The 23,699-nt window shown below is 40.7% G+C and overlaps 1 protein-coding gene across 1 annotated transcript in view; it reads left to right on the forward strand.

Annotated features, from left to right (window-relative positions):
- The window catches only part of MACROD2 (mono-ADP ribosylhydrolase 2), a 1,985,747-nt gene that overhangs the window by 1,684,205 nt on the left and 277,843 nt on the right, over positions 1–23,699 (forward strand). The window lies entirely within an intron of this gene.

The following is a 23,699-nucleotide window of genomic DNA, read 5'->3' on the forward strand; positions in this document are numbered from 1 at the left end:
AGATTTCACGTCTTCAGAACTTGTGTAGCATGCTACTAAGTGATTAAAATTAGTAGTAGAACAGGAATAGTTATTTTTTGGTAGAAGAGGTCAAAGTAGACCAGTTGAATGGACGGTTTCAGCCGCATCTCATTTGGCTAAATCAGTAATACTCAGCAAGGCAAAGTTTCTCCTGATTCTGTTGGACTTCTCTTCCTGCCTGGAATCGGAAGGATGCTGTTAATACTACTGTCCCATATCACAGAAGATTCTTTTTCTTATCACAGATATTTTATAATACTTCATTACTTAACTTCTTTTGGGGGGATTGAAAACTGACCAACAATATGAGTTCTACCATCCACTGTAGGAAATACATCCATAATGAGGTTCTGACTTCTTATCTTTCGTCCTTCCCAACCTACACACACAAAGGATCTCAAAATAATGCCTTGACTTTGTCCATTCACTTTTTATAAGGTATGCCATAAATTAAACAGGAGAAACAATTACCACCAGTTTCTTAAGGTAGACAATTGCTTAAAAAATATTGTGGGCAAATACTTGTTGGGTATTAATGTATTAAGACTGATAATATTCTGTGTAAGCTACCAGAAGAAGCTCATCTCTCAGTGTTTGCTATGGGTGAGTACCTCAAAAGGACTTTTCAGATTAACACATTCACGTGATTCTATTCTTAAGAGGACCTCTAGTCACCCTACATTTCCGAAGACAAAGATGCTAAAAGATACTTCTGTGAGAATCCACTGATGCCATAAAGTATGTTTTCATTAAACATATAATGAATCCAAGCCAAAAAAGAAGGAAGACAATATAGTAGTTCCAATTTTAAATATTACTAATGGGACTCAGAGTAAAAATAATTGCTATTTAATTACGGAAATGTGTACTCCGATGCACAAATGCCTGATAGAGGATAATGACATTGGACACCGAAAATGTTCTGTGGCCGCTGGGAACGTTTGACAGTAATTTACGTGTTTAATTGAGTTGCCTGAAAAGCTCATCGTGCAATTACATGTTCACTTAGGTGCTCAAATAGGTACTGAAAATACCTATGTTTCACTTGTACCTATTGCCCAAATTGCTGCTGCAGAAACTGTTTCCATTTACTTCTGTGTGGGACTCTACATATGATTGCACTTGGTTTAAAATGCCTTCTGCCCTTAGGTCTGATGGCTCAACCTTGCTCTGAGTACTGTTGCGATGCAGACTATTTATGGAACAATATTGCCCTCTGGCAGTGAGGCAACCAGTGGTTTTAATAACTGTTTTATGTCATTTTGACAGCTTTTAAACTAGTCACACCCAGCAGTTTAGGCCAGAAGGGAAACATCAGTGAATGCCTGTAGGAGTTTTATATTACAAAACCTGTATGTGTGTTTATACTAGGAAGATGCTACAATTCTTGCTTTAAAGAAAAGCTGCATCCCCAAGAGGCAGACTGAATTTTTTCCTGTAAAGCTTAGAAAAGGGCAAATAATAACAACAATATTGGGCTCACGGTATAAGCAAAGGAAACAACCATCTCCCTTATAGAAATTCATGGGCCGGAGCTCCACAGAGATCAACCCTGTGAGCTGATCACAAAGCTTCTTCCAGTACTGCTTGTTCAGATGCTCGTGGGATCAAAACGGAACTGCGGGGTCACGTCTGATCCTTTGGATTGAATCATCTTGAGGAGTGTCTGGGCTTCGTGAAAATGACCCAGAGCTGCTCACTGAAGCTGGAGAAATCAAAGACGTGGCAGCAGCTGCCACTTCCTGGAGGGCATCTCAGCTGCTCTCAGCCACTTACTCAGAGTGAATGCCTCCCAAAAGCCAGGTGGGCTTTCCCAGCTGCGGCTGGCATTACACAGGGTGGGGGGGGGGGGGCTCTGCTGTGTTTAGAAGTGCAGCTTCCTCACACAGCTGAGAAAATCACAGCTCTGGAAGCAGCCTCCTTTCCAGCCCAGTGGGTTCTGCTGAAAGCATTTGTGGGATGGCAGAAGGCAACTCTGGTTCTCATCTCGGGCGTTGCGACTGGCAAGTCAGGCCTGGCAAGGAGACTCCAAGCATCCCTCCTCACTCCTGTGATCCCTCTTCCCCCTGCAGATTGGTCCTCCATCTCTGGGGCATAGTGCAGGGGAGGGGCCAGTAGGACCCCTGAGGAGAGGGAAGAATAGATAAATGTAGCAATTCATGCTTTTACTTCAGGTGCACACCCAGCAACACCTTCTAGCAAAATGCCTGGAAGTACTCTGCACGCTAATTTTCAGCTAATATTTCCTGAATGGACACAGACGCTGTGGTTTAGAAAGGACCGTTTTTGCAATTATAATTCAATAATGCAGAAATTAAAGATTTGGAAGTTAAAATATGGAAAAAAAAAAAACCCCAAGAAGCATTATTACTATAGAAGGAGAGAATATAATTGTGCTAGATTCAGAAAATCAAGTTTAAATGAAACCTAGAAAGGAATGTAAAACTCCTTCTACAAATGCTGAAATGAGAGTCAATAACATTAATTAAGTTTATTATGTATAATCATTTAGATTAAAATTTTGAATTTTTCTAAATTGTCCTTTTAAAAAATGTTGTTAAATTGTTATCGTTCAAGTACAATCTCAATGGAAAAGGCATGGATTTAGCTTAGTAGAAAATTAAGACAATTACTTTAATTGTGCAAGAAATAAATAAAAATAGCTTCAATTATGTGCTCAACTGAGAAAAAAAAAGTTTATGTGAGTCTATTTTAGCTGACTCAAGAATATATGCTACATATATATCCACACCTTAACAAGGAAAATGCAAGGAGAACCTCAGGGTTGTCACTGAATGTGAAACAAAGCAGACAAGGAGAGAGGGTTAGGGCTGCAGTGGGGTGAACCCACGTTTCTAAGCAGACACAGCCCAGAAAAAGCTAGAAAGCCCCAGCCAACCATTCAACTACTGATCCTACCACGCAACTTATTTTCCAAATGATTGCAAAAGAAACTAACGACTCCGAAGGCAAAGCAACTCATTTTCCCTGGGAAATGGCTGCAGGAAGAGCTTTGATTTCCTCCCCTACATGAATTGTCGCAAAGTTTTCCTCAAAATTCCCTACTTAGGCACTACGTTTCAGTTCACAGAGGTTCTCCTTCCAAGAGCTGTGTGGGACAGGAAAGATGCAAGAGGACACACGGTGGACGCTTTTCATTTTGTTCTGTTTGGTTTCCTTGTGTGGTCAGAGGGGCACGCTTCACATCTAGAAGCGTAATTTGGGGAATAAATTGAGTATGCCAGTGTTGATAGAATAAAAGCCCCAGCTATTTCTAAGTTTGAATAATAGCAATGATAATATCAGTAATGATAGCAATGATAATGTCACTACTTTTTAATAGATTTTGATGGACTAACTACTGCTCATAAATATGTCTCTTAAGAATCACAGAATTCCTTGTCTTGATTTCTCCCTCATTTTCGAAGGAAAGTTTTGCTAGATATAGGATTCTTGGTTGACGGTTTCTTTCCTTTAACACTTCAAGTACATTGAGTCATGCCATCTGGCCTCCGAGGCTCCTGATGAGAAATCTGCTCAATGACCTTTCTGGCAAACCTTCTCTCAGCTTCATAGACTTTCATAATGTACCGTATCATGTCTTATGCAACAGAACATTTTGTATAGTATCGTGAAGTCAGTTAAGTTGTAACGTTATTTTGAGACCAGAATTTAAGGAAAAGGAATTGAACATTTCAAGTGTAGACATTATGAGGTCTTTAAAATTATTACACATTTTCAAACTAGAAATAAAAAGGCCACTGAAGTATCCTGCAGATTTTTATTTATAACAAAGTGAATACCAATATCTAATAACACACGTAAAGAAAAATTTCTTTGGGATCCTTTTTCCTAAGTGTAAAGGGGCCTTGAACTCAAAAAGTGAGAAAACCACTATGGTGTATCCCCAGCAGTGATGGGTCCATTTCTTGCTCTGACCTCAGAGTGCACCATTGTGATGTACTTCACAAAGCCCTATGAAAGAGAAAGGTGGGCCCAGGTTTTTGGTCCTTAGAGCCCAGGAAGCTGCTTTTGGTGACCTGACGGCCTTGGACCTACAGTTAGCTTGTGTTTTCCTTGTTTCTGCCATTTTGTTGATTTTCGTTTCTCTTTTCTCTACTCTTTTTTATTTGTGTCATTGTTCTTTCTACAGTTAGCATAGTGAGTATTGTTGGTATAGTTAATACTTGATTAGCATAGTTAGTGTAGTTAGTACTAGTTAGCGCTGTTGGTACAGTTAGCGTAGTTAGCGTTGTTAGTAGAGACAGCATACTTAGCCCTGTTAGTACAGTTAGCATTGTTAGTTAGCGTAGTTAGCGTTGCTAGGTAGTGCTGTCAGTCAGTGTAGTTAGCAGATCACCATGATGCAGGGCCTCACAGCCAAATCTGCTGGCAAGGAGGCTCATATTGATGACTTCGAGATCCTCCGCACCATTGGTGAAGGCACCTTCGGTAAAGTGAAGTTGGCCCGGCACATTCTGACTGGGACACAGGTGGCTGTGAAGGTCATAAAGAAAAGGTGTCAGAGCTTCTCAAGTGTCCAGGCACTTTTCCAGGACGTGTGTGGTATGAAGGCTCTCAATCACCCCAATATTGTCAAACTGCTGGGGGTGATTGACACAGAGGAGACATTTTTCGTGGTGATGGAGTACCTCAGTGGGGGGGACATGTACCGCTATTTGAAGATCCATGGCTGTATGACAGAGGCGCAGGCCCGAGGCCTGTTCCAGCAGCTGGTCTCCGCCCTGCAGCACTGCCACCGGAGGGGCATCGTGCACCGGGACCTGAAGCCACTGAGCCTCCTCTTTGATTCCAACATGAATATCAAACTTACAGACTTTGGCCTCAGCAACAAGTATGATGACATTGTCCAACTGGACACGATCTGCGGCACACACCCTTATGCTGCCCCGGAACTCTTCCTGGGGCAGAGCTACAGAAGCCCTGCGGTGGACGTGTGGAGCTTGGGAGTAGTGCTGTACACCATGGTAACTGGGTCCCAGCCCTTTGTGGGAAAAGACTTCCAGGAGCTGCGGAAGCAAATCCTACAAGGGCAATACCCCATCCCACCTTATCTGTCTGTGAAGATAAGGGATCTGTTACAAAAAATGATTGCCCTCAACCCCAGTGACAGAGGCACCTTACCTGACCTCATGAGGCATCCATGGGTCAACATGGGCCAGAAGGAGCCACTCCAGCCACCCTGTGAAGAGGACCTGGAGGTGACAATGGTGAGGACTCTGGGCTTGACTTGCGACCAGATCCAGGACACTGGGACAGGCAGTGTGAGCTCCAAGAAACCCAAGGTAGAGGTCTCCATCATAACTCTGAAGCCCTTCTCTTGCGGGGACCTCTGTGGCAGTGAACTTGAGCCTTCTCCAAGCCCTGTGGTGTCCTCCCTGCAAACCAGGTGGCTCTACCACAGAAAAAATGTGCAGCTGCAGGAAGATCAGCAGGCAGGGCAGAAGACCGGTGAGTCTGCCTGTCCCCCACCCAGCCTGGAGGCGAGGACTGCCACCCCCAGCCCAGCCCCCCAGTGTGGCACTGGGACATCCACCTCCAGCAGCAGCAGGATTGGAGCCCCAGAGGGAAGCAGCTGCCCCCTGGGTGTGTCCAACACTGGAAGGTCCTCCCACTCTGGGCAGCCTGAGAGTGTGTCCTCATCCACTCTCTCTGGCCAGAGCCAGAAAAAGCAAGGGGTGGCTGGGAGAATCTGGAACTTTATTTTGAAACATCTTTGTTGCAAGCTGCCCAGCATGAGGCGTCATAATAAAGTGAGCCCATGTGAACCCCATGGATGACCGAGGCAGGAAGGTCAGGCCGCCGCGCTCCCTGGGGCCCGGTGCAGGGGAAGAGGAGTGTGTTCTCTGCACGGCCTTCAGAAGCATCGTATCCAAGACCCTGGCCAGCTCAGAGGATGGTCCGGAGCAGCCCGGGCGACCGAAAGTGAGGCCACCGTGGCTGCAGGTCTGCCCCTCAACCCCCACCTGGGTGAAACTTGAGAGACTGGACTGTCATTCCTGGGGCACGTCTCCCCTCCCCTACTCTTCTGTCTTCCGTGTTGGTGGGGGAGGGGGATAGTTCTTATTCCAAGAACTCCTTGGTTCTTCCAATTCTAGTTAATAAACTTGATGCTCCAGAAAAAAAAAAAGAATCACAGAATTCCTGTGAGGCAAGTGTTATTGCTTCCAGTTTACTCATATGGAAAATAAGGACGAGGGAGGTTATGTTGATTGTTCGAGGGCCAGAGCTAGTAAGAATTTGAACTCAGGTCTGTCTGCCCCCAAATCTATGTGTTATAACCTCGCACTACTTTTATTTCAACAGATTAAAAGAGGAATAGGTGGTCTATGGTAGATGGTGTTACTGACCATGATTCTTAAGGCTCCCTGTACCCATACCCTTTGCCATATGACTTTGGAGCTGCTTCTACTAAAGGAGAAGAGTCTTTTTCCCCAACTACCCCCCTTTGATCTTGGGTTTAGCCATTTGACTTGCTTTGGCCAATACAGTGAGGCAGAGGTGACAGCATGCTGCCAGCCCTCAGCCCAGGCTCTCACTGGTCCTGATGCCTCTGCTTCTCCTCTCACTCCCTGTCATGACTTTGAGAAGACCATGCCCTGGTTAGCTTGCTGGTCCCAAGAGGAATGCAAGGGACATGTGGGACCGAGCTGCCCTGGTTGACCTGCTAATAAACCTCAGATGATCCAGAGATGCATGAACACTAGTAAATGATCACTGCCATCTGTTTTGGAGTGTTTTCATAATTACTAAGGCAACGGATACCCCCTCTGTGGTCTAGTTTGCAGAATATGTGCTGAATGAATAGGTATGCACACACATACACACATATGTATATACACACACCTAATTGAGTATAAGTGTTGATGTCTTACATCCAGAAAATCATTTTGTACAAATAAATATTTTATTGTCAAAGGAGAGGGAGTTTCAGTATTACTTTCCTTTGGAAAACTGTTCTGTTTCTCTCGCAATTCCTCCATTAAATGCCAAGGAGATGTTTTAAGACAGTTTAGCTGCTTAGCTCTGGCTTTGGTCTTTGATGTATTTTTCCTGATAACTGACACTTAAAGAGACACTCTTTGGGCTGCTGGTGCATCTCAGCAAGAGAGAGGCATCTTGACCCCTGCAGGGTAGCGACAGTCCAGCACCCCGCTACCAAATTCCATCCTGGTGACTCTCAGCTGTAGGGCTACGCGAGGTGTTTTTGACTTTGACTCATCACTGCTGATCTTGTTCAATGTGAATTGGGAAGTAACTTTGCAACATCCGAGTCTGCCATCAAGTGGCATCATGTCATTTTATAAGACACCAGGCAAAGGCCAAACACAGAAGGAATAAAGCACATACATACATTCACACACACATATGCACATACACATTTCACAAGGCATTTGAAGCTGTTCTCAGATTGTAATTGGGTCAGAGTTTTTGGTAACTTTGGCTTTTGGTATATTGACCTATGTGGTGCTTGAAATGATTATTTGATACAGTCATAGCTATATTCTTAGACTATGACTAAGTATATAAGATGAAGTGGAAAGCTGGCTTAATTTTGACAGAAATCACATTCAATTAATCATGCCTTAAAAAGGTAAATTTTTGTCTTAATGTTCTGCTTAATAGGGTTCATGTTAATCTCACTGAGAAAAGTGAATTTGGGTCAATTGTTACAAACAAAGGCAAGCTGATGTATTCGAAGGCCAGACAGCTTTATGGCCAATTGATTCATTTAAAGTAATGTTTGCTTTTCTAATGTATGTGTAAAAATGTACATGTTATGATAGTAGGAAATCTGTGAAATACGCCCTAATTTTCTAATATCAAAGTAGGAAATTAACATAGTTGTATTTGATATGGGTTAGAATTTCAGTAAGATTTGTATAATTTCAATAACATATTAAAGAGTTTCATTTTTCAATGGAAAGATTCCAGGGTTTAGAATAGGATATGCACTTCAGCCTTGGTGGTTTGAGGGGGAATTACAGTAGATGTTTTCTCTGGAGGGGAAACTGATCAAAAGTGGTCAGCCAGTTGAAACAAAGCCCTACCATTCCACAGAAGAGAAATGTGTGAATAAGGGAAGGCTGAGTGTATCATGTGTATCATAGGCCATTTTTACCTTGTTAAACTTGAAAACCAACTAGATACAATCTAGTATTTATGTTCCGTTTTGTAATCCTTCTATGTCTTCTATTTTTTAAAATTTTTTCCATGATATCGATCTGGTTAGATGAACACCGCTAATACGTGGCATCATTAACATGTCCTGATTTAGTTGACTGTTACAAAGGATATTTATTGGTTCTGTGTTCATCCGTTCAATACTATCTTGAAATCCATCGTTCTCTACATGGATGTCTAATGGGCATCTAAGAATTAACTGTCTGAAGAAAACTCTTGACTTGTCTACTTCTACCAAAAACCTTTTTGCCCCAGTCTTTCCCACCATCATAAATGGTCTCACCATTCACCCATTTCCTCGGGTCCAAGCCTAGGAATCATCCTTGCTTTCTCTCCTTCCCTCATACCTCGCCTCCAATCCATGCGCGAGCCCTACCAACTCTAACTTCAAAATATATCTTCTCCCAGTGTCACAGTAGTTCAAGGCACCGCCATCTTTCATTTAAGCTGTTCATGGGTTTCCCTGATTTCACTCTTTCCCCCCAGTATTTGCTTCTAACACAACCCCCAGAGTGTTTTTTTTTTTTTAAAGCACAAACAGATTATATTCTTTCCTTGCTCGGAACCCTTCAGTGGCTTCCTAGCACCTGCTGAATAAAATCTAAATTTTTCATCTCAGCCTACAGCGACCTTTAGGATTTAGTCCCTGCTCTTCTGTCCAGGGTTTTCTCCTGTTGCTCTCTTCCCTGTTCACTCTATCTATGCTGGCCTTCCTCCTCTTCCCCAAACATTCCATGCTTGTTCCCCGCTCAGGGCCTTTCCACTGCTGTTCCCTCTGCCTGGAATACGGCCCCACCCCATCTTCTCTGGCTCACTTTCTCACTTCTTCCAGGTTTCGTCTCAAATGCCACTTCCTCACGGAGATGTGCCCTAGCTGCTCGATCTAACACAGCCCTCCAAGCTCTGCAGACTCTTACTTTTGGCCTTCACTGTAGTGCAGTCTGCCCCCATGGACAGCTGGATGGGTGCTTCTTTCTACGAAGCTGATTCTGGCTGCCATTGCTAGCTTTTAACAATTATTACTTTTTGAAATGTGGACCAAAGGGCTCCCGCTGCCAGTTCCAACACTGAGCTCAAGGCTCTGTTCTTTCCTGTTCAAATTTATAATTCTATTACCACTTCCCTGGCTCCTCTTACCTATAAACAACTCACATATGGACCAATGTGACTTCCACATTATCGTGATGACTCCCCTGTTTACCCATGATGTGTGTTCTCATTTGCATTACAGGAACACTCATTATAGCAGAGTGCGTGGTATCGGTTTGTAAATGCATGAGAAATGGCACAAACTGGAATGATACATGCAGATGATTACAGTAGGAGGAGAAGTCTCGTCTTTCAATCCATACATTCTGCCTTTGACTATTCTTCATATGCTGTTTGCATATATTTATGTGTTTCTTCTGTTAGAAAACCAATAGTTAGTGAGACCCAAAAGTGAAATAAAGTGAACATGCTTACAAAAACAAGAAATACGCCAAGTGAGACATATCACAGATATATATATATGTGTGTGTGTTAATGGATAGATCAATTGATCAATCTCTTCCTTGGCATAACTTAATCCAGTATTGTTTCACATCACAGTGACAATCTATACGATACAAATATTTATACTTTTATACTTTCAAGAGAAGCAGAGGTAATACAAATGTATATACTTGTGTTTTTTACTTCCTTTCATGGAACCAGTAAAATATTCAGGAGAGACAGAAAGAGGGAAAGAGAGGGACAGAGATAGACAATAAGGGAGGAGGGAGGAAAAAGAAAATAAATCTCACTCTTCTTCCTCTACTTGAAGACAACTATGTGCTTGAATTTCATTTGTTAATTATTAGCCCCACCCCCATCCGTAGTGAAGCCTCCTTTTTAGTGTGTGTCTTGGCATTGATTTTACAGGTCCAGAGAATTTGTCTAATTTTTCTGCTGCCTGGAAATCCCCAAACTGCATCTCACAGTTCTCTCTAGAGCCTTCTAAAATCTCTGTATGTTCCCTTTGGCAATTTCTAATGACCCTTGTGATGTTGAGATTTCTTTATGAGAACCAAAGCTATGGCCATCATCACAAGCCTTGTCTGTCAGTGTCATTTCTTCTTACGGTTTCCTCCTCACTGCTTAAACTCTTAGCATTCTTTCTATAGACTAGACTCAAGCTGGCTTTTTCTGAGAGAAAGACACTTTTCTTCTGGTGATCCAACTTAATATTCCTTTTCAAAGATGAGGGAACATTTCCATCTCTCTTCTAGTCCTTAAGTAAATTGGTTATTTCATAAACGGTGGGATAAACATTCACAATTGTCAAATTTTAAAAAAATCAAGTGAAGTCTTTTTTTTAATATCTCTTATTTTCTACTGAAGTTAAGGGTAAGCATTAATACTGGTTTCTTTGGCTCTCTGATAAGAAGGTTCCTTTTCCTTAAAAAATTGGAGTACTCGGAACCACCCTCCAAGCTAATCTGAAGAAGAGTGATTCCCCCAAAAAAAGATGTCTTCATAGTCAAGCTTTGTGGACTTGACATAGAAAGATTCCCAAAGGAAAGAGATGACTTGACCCATGTTTTATTACTTAGATAACTAATGGTGATTATGGACAATTACAACAATCCTTTTCTTATGCAAGACACCGTAATAGTTACTTTTTGCTACATAACAAGCCACCCCATAATATAATAACCTAAAAAGCACATGTCTCTCCATGTGCTGCCTCCACCTCCAGCCCAGGCTTGTTCACAGGGTAGAAGGGATCCACCCAGCCAGAGAGGGCAAGCCCCAGGGCACAAGCACTTTCAAGTCTATGATTATGTCGTGTTTGCTACTGTGCCATTGGCCAAAGCAAATTACATGTCCAAGCCCAGATTCAAGGAAGGAACTCTCCCACTTCTTCATGGGAGGAACTGCAAAGAATTTGTATACATTTTTGACAATCTACTATAGACACCAAAAATGAGAGGGTGACTTCTCTTTTCTCTTATAAAGGTTACAGAGTAATGCAAGATGCATACTTTCTCTAGACAGTGAGTAATTACATTTTATGTTGTCCTCTTACTCTTTTTGTCAAAGCGTGTGTGGATCACCTTTTGGGAGGAATAGCAGAACCCTTGTGGTGTACCGCATTCTAAGGATGCTGGTGACAATTTATTCAACCCAGGACAGCTGCCTCGGGTTGTACAGGCTGTGCACTGCACAATCTAGGAGATACTGTTCACACCACATTCTTAGTAATTTTGCATATTTGTGACAGTACTTTCTTGGCAAACAGTAGTTAAATTTCTTGAGGAAAGGACATTTATTTCTACATCTTACAAAAGTGACTCTTTGGCTTGTGACTTATGCTGACAAGCCCATCCTTTCTGAAATGAAGAGAGACTTCTTATAAAAAACGGTGAGGAAGTCCCCAGCTTGCATAGATTATCTTTAGCTGCTCATTTCTTCCACCTTGAAGTGCTTGTCTTTTTCCATTTCCTAAAGGGCAAAGCCACCCCAGTCTTAAGTCTTGTAGATTGTGTTTGTTAACATTCATATTTACAAGCCAACAATTTCACAGTTTTAAATTACATTTTCTATGCTGTTTGATTTTCCAAATCTGGAGTTGTTTCTCTCTCAACTCCACTTTGCTGGAAGTTCATCACTAAAAGATTTTTCTTTTTCTGTTTTACTATATATACGTATGTTTCTGCTACTTCCTTTGACTTTTGATTGCCAAAGACACTCATAACCCTCTGTGTTCCTGGAGGTTGTAGTGTTGTCTGTTGGAACAAGAGGCTTTAAGGTTATTTTGGAGATCAGGATGCACTACAATCAACTAAGCGTATCTAGCGAGCCTCTATTTTCTGCGGGTTTAATGATGCATGTTGAAGTTCATTTGAAAAAGTCAGCTGTATATTTTAACACAATATGTTCTATTCTAATACAGAAATAGTTTATTATTGGGGTTTTTATGCTGTATTTGTTCCATTTATTCAAACCATTTATATGTACTAAGAATCCTTTCAGGAGATTTTTTACAATTCTTAGTTTTTATCTAAATTACAAATTCCGTTGTAGCAACTTTGGAAACTTTGGCGTAAAACCACAGTGTAATTGTTGGATAAGGAAGGGGTGCAAATAACTTCATGGTTTATTTCTGTGTTAACCAAGATTTTCCATCCATTGAAATAAGTATCATGAAGCTTTCAAAAATATGTATCTATCAGCAGCCACCATTCATAAAACTATATGTTAGAGTTCGGTATGGTATTAATATTGGTTGCAAAAGCAAAATGAAGCAATAAATAGGAAATAAAAGGTGTGTATGCATGTGTCTGTGTATAGCATTACAATCATTACAAAAGCTAACACTGAGTCTCTGTATTAACTTCCTCTGAAAGAGCTTAAATTTCTGTGTAAGAGTGAATGAGTGACAAACAAGGAAGGCCGGAAAATGCTTAAGCTTGTTCATCTTCCTGAGAGGATGTTAGTGGTAAATTTGAAACACATGTATTTTTCACTGATAACTGGCTCACATTCCTTAAAATATTAAAGTCCCGAGGTGGACACACAGATGTGTGTGCATACACACAAACATACATACACACAAATATATGCTTTATTTTTGCATTTGAAGAAGCTTTATCTCACTCACAAATGTTTCAGTCAGCTATTAGCATAATAATGCTGCATAACAAACTAGCCTAAAACTCAGTGGCTTACAGCAAGAAGCATTTATTTACTTTTAAATTTAGATTGGCTGAAGCAGCTCTGCCTCAGTTTGGTCACTGGACCTTGTCCTCTGCCTCAGGTTGGACACCTGACCTTGGCTTCAGACTAAGGTCTTGAAGGAAGAGCTCAGTTCCATTCCATGTGTTTTCCTCTAGGGTTTAAGATAAAGGGACAGCAACTTCCTGGAACATACCCTCCTCATGACAAATAAACACAGAGCCAAGCCAGACACCCAAGCATATTGAAGGCTTCTGCTCATGTCACAACTGCTGACAGTCCTTTGACGAAAGGAAATCTTGTGCTCAAACTCCAAATTAGTGAGGCATGAAAATGTATTCTGTCTACAAGGGCATGAGAAGAGCCATAAATATTTACGAAACAATAACCTGGTGTTTCACATTCATCTAAGGAATATTATAAACTGAAATTCCTATAGAGACTGGCAGGAACCATTTGAATAAAACAGTCTAGGTGGGGAATGAAGCAAATAGCCAAGGGATGACACCCTCAGAAGGAGACAGCAGAAGCTCAGCTTCAAGGATTAGTGCTTTGTAGGAATTCCCAGGGAATTTCTGCCAACTATTTGATTTTTAGAAAGAAGACATAGAAATTCAGTATCTTATGTTAAAATTTTTCATTTTTAAGTGTCGGAAAACAGTTTACTTTTTAAAAATTACGTTTGAGCCAAACAAAAAAATGTGCAGACCAGATGTAATGTGGAGACTGCCATTTGCAATCTTTGATCAGAAGTCTCTTTCTGTTACCAATACACAACCCTGTAATTACACACTTAAGAAAGTTTTAAAATCTTTCTTTTGTACCCAACAGCAAGGCCACAATTTCACCCTACCTCAAGTAGGATTAACATTGGTCAGCCTCTTTGGCCTATCCCTCCGTAGAGCCTCCTAAAAATAAAATATATATATGTATATATGTTGCATATAATAATACAATATTATATTACTAGAGAGTCACGTAGTTTACACAGTGCTTTCAAGTACCTACATTGATTTAATCCTCACAGAAAATGGTGGTGTTGTTATTTTGTAGATGAGAAAACTGGAACTCAGGAAGATGGTGATTTTTTTCCAAGGCCATAGCAGAAGTAAGATTCTAGGTCATTTAACTCCTTCCCAAATGGTGAGGAGGTTAGATAATCATAGATCTACAAAACGCCAAAGCTATTTTGGCTACTGTTATAATTTGATTCTAATATTTAGTATGTAGTAGAGTGGTACTTTTCAATGTCTTCCCTTTTATAGGCTTTTAAATCCTTTCTTTGATGGAGAGCTAGTGAAAGCCCTACAAGATAATCATGATGTTGCTATTATCCTGTTTTACACTTTGAGTTACATCTGCTCTTTAAACCTCGTTCCCATCAGATGGTTAAATAATGATTATCTTGTCTAGAAATAATTGGTTTTGTTTTGTGTTCCACTTGACCCCCAGTGACACAGATGCAACTTTAGAATGTCACAGATTTTAAGCTGTAAAGAGATAATGCTATTTTTTAAATAAGAGAAATATGATGATTTAGTGTTTAGAACATATTCCTAAAAATGAGGGGATAAAGATTGATTCTCCTGCAAATCAGCAATGCAGTTTTCAGCTGTGACATTTTATTTTACTCTCTAGATTGTCTGAGGAAAGTAAGATGATGCAAAAGCACTGGGAGCTCTTTAGAAAGACACAGTTTTAATCCAGGTTCACATTACTAATCAATTAATCAGATCAATTCCCCGCTAACTCGTTCTAACAATCCAAGCTCTGCTGGCCAAGTATATTTCAGTGATTTACTTTCATATTTAATAGAACTGTGCAGTATTTCAATCGCAAATTGATAACCTGAACATTATAAAGCTCAGTCTTCAAGGGTTTTTTTTTTTTTTTTTCATGAAATTTGCTGATAAAAGACACCCTTTTAGGAGGTGCTGAGTATATCTCCCAAATTACAAATAAAGCAAAATAATGAATAGATATAATGAACAGTATTGCACTTGAAAGAAGTCACTAATTAGTTCCAAAGCAAAGTTTACAAAATAAGAAAGAAGAAGATGAAGGGGAGACGCAGTTTCCACTTAATTTCCTTTCCCAGTATTTTACTGCTGTTTTGTTGTCAATTTCTCCCTTGGAGCAACAAGCCAGTCTTCCATCAAAGGGAAGTGATAGTGATGTATGTTTTGCACATAGTAAAATCTGTTTGATCATGGCTGCTAAAAAGCAAAATATTTTCTCTCCTTCCCTCTTCCTGTGTTTCTTCGATGAAATAAAATATCTTCCCTTGGAGGTCGGAGACTTCTGCCGATTCTCCTTCCTGGGCTCTGAGACCGTTGTAACCACCTGCTTTGAAACTTGCTTTGTGTTTGGAGGAGTTTTAATAGATGGTATTAACTGGTGCCTAAAGGGGGTAAAAGTTATCTATATGTAAAAGAAGTGAAGTTATAGGAAAGTCTAAGCCATTCAAGAGAGTTATGTTAATTGCTCTTTCAAAACACTTGGTCTGCTGGCATCATTGGAGCCTCAGCCTCCGGGGCTCACTTTCTTCTCAGTGACTCCACTTCATGTCTTTTCCTGTTTTTACTGTGCCGTTTAGTTTTCCAGTCCCCTTCTCTTTTGGAATCTCCATGGCTGTCCCCTGGTGGATCCACTGTCTTACTTCCGAACACGTTCTGGAGATTCTGAGGTGTCCGAATTCCCCTAGAGGCCGCTTCAGGCTGAGTGGTGAAGAAAGGGCCAAGGCTCTCACTTCGGAGCAGGTCTTCCTAGCTGGAGAGCCAGGCAAAGACATTAGGGGCAGTGGCCAGGGAGGGAGAGGACAGCCAACTAGACTACCGCCACCCCCGCCAAGTTTTCATTGCCCTCCCCTCAGAAAGAACTGTGAAGAGAATAAAGTTGCAGAGGAAGAAGAGGAATAAATGTATTTTGTGTGGGAACAGTATTATTTTCCCCTGTCTCCATCTTCTGCAGGAAAAAAAATGTATTAATGACTATAGGAATGTGAGCAATTTTAATTGACTTTGAATTAACCCTATTCCTACATGCATTTATATGGGCTTATGCCCCAATGCCATATCCTATGGAATAGACAAACCCTTTGTGAATGCGTTGCTAGGTTGTGAGATTTTTTTTTTTTTTTTTTTAAACATTTTAAATTTTATTTATTTATTTATTTATTTTTGGCTCTGTTGGGTCTTTGTTTCTGTGCGAGGGCTTTCTCTGGTTGCGGCAAGTGGGGGCCACTCTTCATCGCGGTGCGCGGGCCTCTCACTATCGTGGCCTCTCTTGTTGCGGAGCACAGGCTCCAGGCACGCAGGCTCAGTAGTTGTGGCGCACGGGTCTAGTTGCTCCGTGGCATGTGGGATCTTCCCAAACCAGGGCTTGAACCTATGTCCCCTGCATTGGCAGGCAGATTCTCAACCACTGCGCCACCAGGGAAGCCCAGCTAGGTTGTGAGATATTTTTGACTAATGAAAGAATGGTAGAGAACCGAGAATTCACCCCAGGATATCTTGAAGAGATCAGGCTAACTAAGAAGATGAGACCACCCCCTGAACTGACTGCAATATTTCTTGAATTTGAGGGTGTTTCTTTGGAATCCAAAACTAAGAATAAAGTTGGATTCTCATAAATACTAAGATAACTTAATGATTGGGATCACCCAGACATAAAGGAATGAATTATAACAAAAGTGGAAAACTGTTCATAGTTTCACCCAGAATTAGGGCCAGATTCATAGGTGTGAACCTGAGTATAGAATTTCCAGCCTGATAGCTTAGACTTGAAACCCTAGGGCTTCATAGGTCCTGCAGAAATGTTTCATTTGGGCAGCATAAGGTTGCCTCCATTTCCACAGAATTTTATTTTATTTTATTTTTAATTTATTTTTTTGATGTGGACCATTTTTTAAAAGTCTTTATTGAATTTGTTACAATATTGCTTCTGTTTTATGTTTTAGTTTTTAGGCCACGAGGCATGTGGGATCTTAGCTCCCTGACCAGGGATCGAACCCGAACACCTTGCATTGGAAGGCAAAGTCTTAACCACTGGACCACCAGGGAAGTCCCACCTCCACAGAATTTTAAAACTCAAATGGAGTTATTGAAAAGGTTTAACAGTTGAACATTTCACATAAAAATCCAGATTTCTGGCTTCTCTTGGAAGACCTGGATAAACATGCCCAAGAACTGAACAGCAGCTACTTGCTGTGGTAGCAACCTTCTCACCAAGTCCATGTGGTCACATCCAATTCCCCTACCCCACCCCCTAAAACCCCTCACACACATATATGTGTCTGACTCTTGGTACCTTTGACCTACTCTCCTGACCTGCTGGGCTGCCATTGCTTTTGTGTTTATCAGACAGCCTTTATACTGGCCCAGGATGTTCTCTGGAGTGATGGGCTTTGTTTATCTGTGAACTTTCTCTCATTCCAAGAGCCAGTGGGATCCACCTTGGTGCCTCTGCTAGCTGACACTGGCTACTCCCGACCTAAGCTCTCTACCCCAATCAGTGCTGACCCTTCTTATTGTGGATCCCAAGCTGTCATCTCGACCTTGCTCCAGACCACCCCAGTGTCAACTTAGCAGTCATTTAAATCAAATCACATAATACAACAGTTAAACAGCTAGGCAGTGATCATATACATTGATGCTACTAATACACACACCTACAAGGGTGTTCTCTTTCTAAATTAAATAACGATAAGAACATCCCCTTTCAAAAGTAAACATTTGTAGATCTGCCCAACAGCAGCATATTCACTCCAAAATTAAGTTTCTGTTTTACAGGAGGTTAGAAGAAAAAGCAAAACTAAATTTCATGCCTTGATTACTCAACAAGATAGAATATTGATGACACAAGTTGTCCTGAGTGAGGTAGTGATTATATTTAAGTGCCATAGAAGATTTTCTTGGAAGAGATTGCAATCACTATAAGTACTTAGCATTGCATTGCTTACATGAAAAGAATGTGACTGTTGAGATGTAAAGAAACCTCCTTAGTATAGATTAGTTGGTCTATTGTCCATTAACTATGAATGAAAGTTGAAATTCAGCTCATTGGGATTCAATGCTAGATTCTATAAAAACAACAGTCCTTGTTTGAGGATCTGCCAGAATATCTGCTGAGCTTTTTTTCTGGAGTGGTTATTTGCAGAGGTTATAGGAATTTAGGGACAGAGTTTCATCTCACTACTAGGATAAATACATATATATCTATATATAAAATATATTTTATATATATCTGAATATATAGGTAATGTGTGTGTATGTCTGTTTCTGAGTCTCTCCTACTTCAACCAGAGCAGCATCTACTCTTTTATTTAGTTTTATATAATGGGGTTCCATGTAAGATTATACTTAAAAAGAAAATGGTGGTGTTCATAAGCAATGCCAGCTGGACTAATCTAGTCCAGCTTTCCTGTTTGCTTCATGAGAATATGAGACTAAGACTTTTTCAAAGTCAAGTACTGGTAGTGGTCAAGCGAGATTTAGAACACAGGGCTCAAAACTCCTGGTCAAGTCTTTGCAATTTATTTGGCTAATATTTGTTGATTATTTGCTTTGTGTAGAAACTGTGTCACACCTGAATTATCTCAGTGAACAATCCCACTAACCCCATGAAGTCAATATCATCCATGTTAGAGAAGAGGATAAAAGTACTCAGGGAGAGTAAGTGATTTGGCAAAGTGACGTAGCCAGAAAGTGCAGTCAGAATTCGAGTTTAGCTTAATCTGTTTCCAAAGCCTTTAACTGTTGTTTGAAGCACTTTACTGTCCTCATAACCATTTTTATCCAAGATGGTGGAATAGATCATAAAGTCAAATTATATGTGAATTTCCACATCCATGCACAGAATGAAAAAAACATACTCGATCATGACATTTTAATTACTCTGTGCTATTCTAAACTCCATTATTGAAGAATTATGAAACTTGAAAAGATCAGCTCCCTGAATCCAGAACCCATGAGGTTGGAGTTGAGAATTCTGCAGGTGGTCATGGAGATTGATTCCTCCTGATCTGAGAAGGCAGTAGAGAGCAGCTTGGTGTGTTTATGACACTACTAGTCAATACAGGGTATTGACAGTGAGCCAGAGCCAGGAGAGGTGGGAAATGGTACTTGACGAGTAACCCTGAGAGACCAACTGGAAGAGAAATCCAATAAAGCAGAGTGTGTAAAAGTCCCAGATAAGGATTTGGGTGGCATTGTGCTCACCAGCCTAATCTGGAAACAGTCTTAGAAGAACTGTACCTTAGTTGGGCTCCCCTGAAAACACTATGGCAGATACTGAGTTATCACAGTAAATTCCCGATGGATAAGGATGGATGGCACAGGCAATACCATCTCCCTGTTTTGACAAAGACATATAACTCAGTCTCTCACAATTGCTAAATAAAGGATGATCATTTCAGCCCCTGCTCTAAGTGGCTAGAGTTCACTCCTAAAACATGTGGACCAAGCCACTTCCAGTAATGTGCTCTTGCCCTGCCCCTTGAGGTGCTCATTCTATTTGGCTTTGTCTGCACATAGGAAAATAAAATCGCAAGTCAAAGTGTTTCTGCAGCTAGTATAGGTCCAAAACAAGTGGCCAGCTAAATGAGGTACTCACAGATCTTAGGTGGACCTGAGTTCAGGGTCAGTGTACCTGCAGGATGTCAGGTACAAAGATCGCCACTGAGTTAATCATACATGACATCTGGAATAAAGAAATCACTCCCCCAGCTCTGGAGATGGAGATGGGGCTTCTGGAAGTGACGTGAAATCTTTCAGGAACCACTGTTTCACTAGCGCGCCAGAGTAAGCATTTGCTAAATGGTACCTCTGCCATCTCCTTTGTTATGCGAGAGGAGTTCCCGTGCCCCAACTGAAGGAAAATTCAGAAGCCTTATCAATGCTGTCACTTGAATGATAATAGTAAGAATATGTTACAATCTCTAGCTCATGAAAATAGTGATTTTTAGATATTTTAAGAGCTTATTTAAGATGTGTGGGATTTGCTCCTCTACGTTCAAGAATAATTGAAGGATTAAAGTGATTTTAGAAGTGGTTGGTTTGTTTAAAAAACATTTTTTCCCAAAATTCTTAAGTACTTTGAAGATCATTGTATCTGTAATTTCCACTGTCTCCAGTGATTCTGTGCACATTTTCAGAGCCACAGAGATTGCACATACAGTGTCTTCTACAGGGAGATGAAGCTTTTTTCTTTTTTCCCTTAGTGGTTCCCAAGCTCAAAGTAATTCAACAGTAAATCCCATAGTATACTCTAGACATCAGCAGGCACATAATTGCAGCTAAATCCAAGTTGACATCAGGGCAATTCCTTCTTCAAAGTTTTTGAGGAGGCAGAAGAGGATTTGATGAGATTATTTTAATCTCTAGTTGCATTTTACTCTCCCATATAGCCTGAAGCTTAGCATAAGACCTTTTAACCCTACATATTTAATTACTTTACTTAATCTACAGCTATTATAAAATATAGAAGGATAGAAATGGAGGAACTGTTAGCTTAGGCGACATGCCAACTCAACATGAGAAGAGTTTTGTCCATCTCTAGTGGATTTATTCTCCACAAGCACACCGTGAGACCCATTTTAAGCTGTATTCCTCTCTTTGGTCGTTCTTCCTGCCACACCAGGTCTCAGTCTCTTCCTGTGGGTCCACATCTTCTGTTCTCCCCTTGAAGCTTGGTGTTTCTCAGGCTTCTCCCCTTGGTCCTCTTTCTATCTCCTCACTTCTGTCATTTTATTTCTTCACATGCTCATCTTCATTCTTACCTTTGGACACCGCATATATGCTCAGAACCTCCAGATTTATGTCTCTTCCCCAAATCTCTCCACCAACTTGAAGATCTCTAACCATTGACTTGATGGTTCCATTAAATGTCCCAACAACTCTTTGAAGGTAACATTTCTGGAACTTTCACCATAACCAAACTTCTGTATCTCCTGTGAGAGCTGGTGATGCTACTACTTTCCTGTTGCTAAAATTAGAAACTTAAGATTGACCTTAGGTGGTCCCCTCTCTCTTTCACTGAGATACTTCATCGTTAACCAAATCCCATCAAACCACTGCAGAAAAACCCCTCGAATTGCCCTTCTCTTTGACATTCCTTTTGTGACATTCATATATTATTTTCAAGAGGAATGTGAAAAACAGTCCCACTTGGGACATTTCTCTTTCCTATCTCATGCCTCGGTTCTGAAATAGCCTTTCACCTATTCTCCCTGATTCTTATACATTTGTAAGAGCTCCTGCAGCTGATCCTCCACACTGCTACCAAAGTGATCTATGCAATATGCCAATCTATGACTATTCTCTGGTTCTCTTCATCAGGTAGAGGAAAAAGTCCAAAATTCCTAACATGGCCTAAAAGACCCTCATGATTTATTTCCATTTCCAGCCTCTTCTCTTGCCACTCCATTCTATGGCCTTAATGATCCAGTTGTATGGAATTCTTAGAGTTTCCTAAAGGTACCACATTGCCCTGTGCTTCTTTGCCTTCTCATGTGCCATTGGCATGTGCCTTGATTCCTAAACCAAGGCTGTGGACACCTGGAGTATTTGTATCCTTTCATCAAAACCCAGTCCTGATACCTTCCTAGCATCTTTGGAACATATAGTTAATTGCTCTTCCCATGTTTTACCTCTGTACCTAATAGGGGCTTCCATTGCTGCATACATTATATTCTATCATATTCACTCTAATTTACTGGATCTCACAAGATACAATCATTTTGCCTACTAGACTGTGAGTTTCTTGGAACATTTTTCTTCTATTTCTTTATCTCCAACAGTCAAAATGAAATGAAGCCTTTCACATAGTATGTGCTTTAATGATGTTTGTTGAATGAATAAATGAACGTGCTATGCTAGACCCTTTAACACATAACATTTTCTACTTTCACTTTATATGAGACAGATGACATCTTTCTGAACTTTATGTGAAACTGATATGATGAATCTACTTACAGATGATAAAAGGCTCAGAGATGTTCATGAACTTGTTGAGGACGTACCGTCACTGAATGACTGGTCACCTCTCACTAAGTTTATTTTTTCCCCTGTATGAACTTGGGAGAGTTACTTGACCTGTTTGTGCTTTGGTTTCCACATATGTAAAATGAAATAACAACAATATCTACCTCCCATGAATATGATAATCAAATGATTTATTACATCTAAAGTATGCAGAACAGTCTTGGCACATAGTAAGCACTAAGTTAATTGTCATGAATTTCACTAATATCATCTTCAATGGAGAAGATGGAAAAGACCAGAATCATGGATAAGTTCTCTCATTGCCTTTGAACATGTTGTTTTATCCAAAAAGTCAGATGGTGTGTTGTCCAAACTTATTTTCTTAGGTAACTCACACAGACAACCACCCACAGGTTTTGGGAGCCTGAAGAAGTAGAAAAAGAAATATACATTTAATCACTGTAACTCCTGACATTACCACGTTGGTCTATGTGTATAAAACTGAGGAGAGAAATAATCGGATATCCAGCTACCTTAATCTTAAATGTCCACCTGTGTTTTATGTGTTATTGATACCAAAAGCTCGACCTCTCTGCACTGGTGCAGAATCAAATCTCGCAGACACAGTATCGGGTGAAGTATTGACAGAAAAGAATAGCTTTATTGCTTTGCCAGGCAAAGGGGGACACAGAGGGCTCCTGCCCTTGAAAACTATGTGTCTCCACCTGGGAGGATTTGATGAAGAGTTTTATAGCATTAGTTCAAGGGTGGGATTGCTGACAAGATTAGGGTGTGTGTAGTGTGGGCAGGCGGAGGCTGCAGGCACTTCATCTTATCCCAGGTGGTTGGTCTCCTAATCTCAATGAGCTTCTCTGGTACCTTTGATCTTTTTTTTTTTTTTTTTAACATCTTTATTGGAGTATAATTGCTTTACAGTGGTGTGTTAGTTTCTGCTGTATAACAAAGTGAATCAGTTATACATATACATATATCCTCATATCTCTTCCCTCTTGCGTCTCCCTCCCACCCTCCCTATCCCACCCCTCTAGGTGGTCGCAAAACACTGAGCTGATCTCCCTGTGCTATGCAGCTGCTTCCCACTAGCTATCTGTTTTACGTTTGGTAGTGTATATATGTCCATGCCACTCTCTCACTTTGTCCCAGCTTACCCTTCCCCCTCCCCGTGTCCTCAAGTCCATTCTCTAGTAGGTCTGCATCTTTATTCCCGTCTTGCCCCTAGGTCACTTTGATCTAGCCTCAGGTGGTTTCTTGGCTGCTTGATTAGCAACTGTTAGAATCTGCCCTCTGGAACTCAGGGAAGGTCATGGAGGCTGGAGTCTTGCCTACAAGAAACTGGGAACAAAAAGGCTTCCATGCCCAGGAGCCCCACTGGGTCCTTCTCGGTTTCATTATTAATTCTGAGAACCTCTAACGAATCTATATTCAGGGTTAAGTAAAGTAAACGTCTCAGATCTGTTCTGTATATTCATTTATTTCTCAGATGGATGAAAATGTTGTTGATTGTTTTCAACAAGCACTTCCAGTACAATTTAAGATAATTGACCACTAAAAAAGAGTAGAAAGAAAAGCCATTCATGGCTCATGTGTTATCTTACAAAATGACCTTGATTTTCTGGAATAGTATAATAGTTCCAGGTGCCAAGAATTCTATGCAGTCTGATCAAATGAGGATCATGGGGCTCCGAGTAAAAGAAGAATACATAAAAACAAAGAAGGAGAGGCGAGGAGTGGAAGAATAAGCAAATAGGAACAAGACAGGGACAAGCAGTGATG

This window comes from Balaenoptera musculus, chromosome 15, assembly GCF_009873245.2.
Source record: "Balaenoptera musculus isolate JJ_BM4_2016_0621 chromosome 15, mBalMus1.pri.v3, whole genome shotgun sequence".
Taxonomy (NCBI): domain Eukaryota; kingdom Metazoa; phylum Chordata; class Mammalia; order Artiodactyla; family Balaenopteridae; genus Balaenoptera; species Balaenoptera musculus.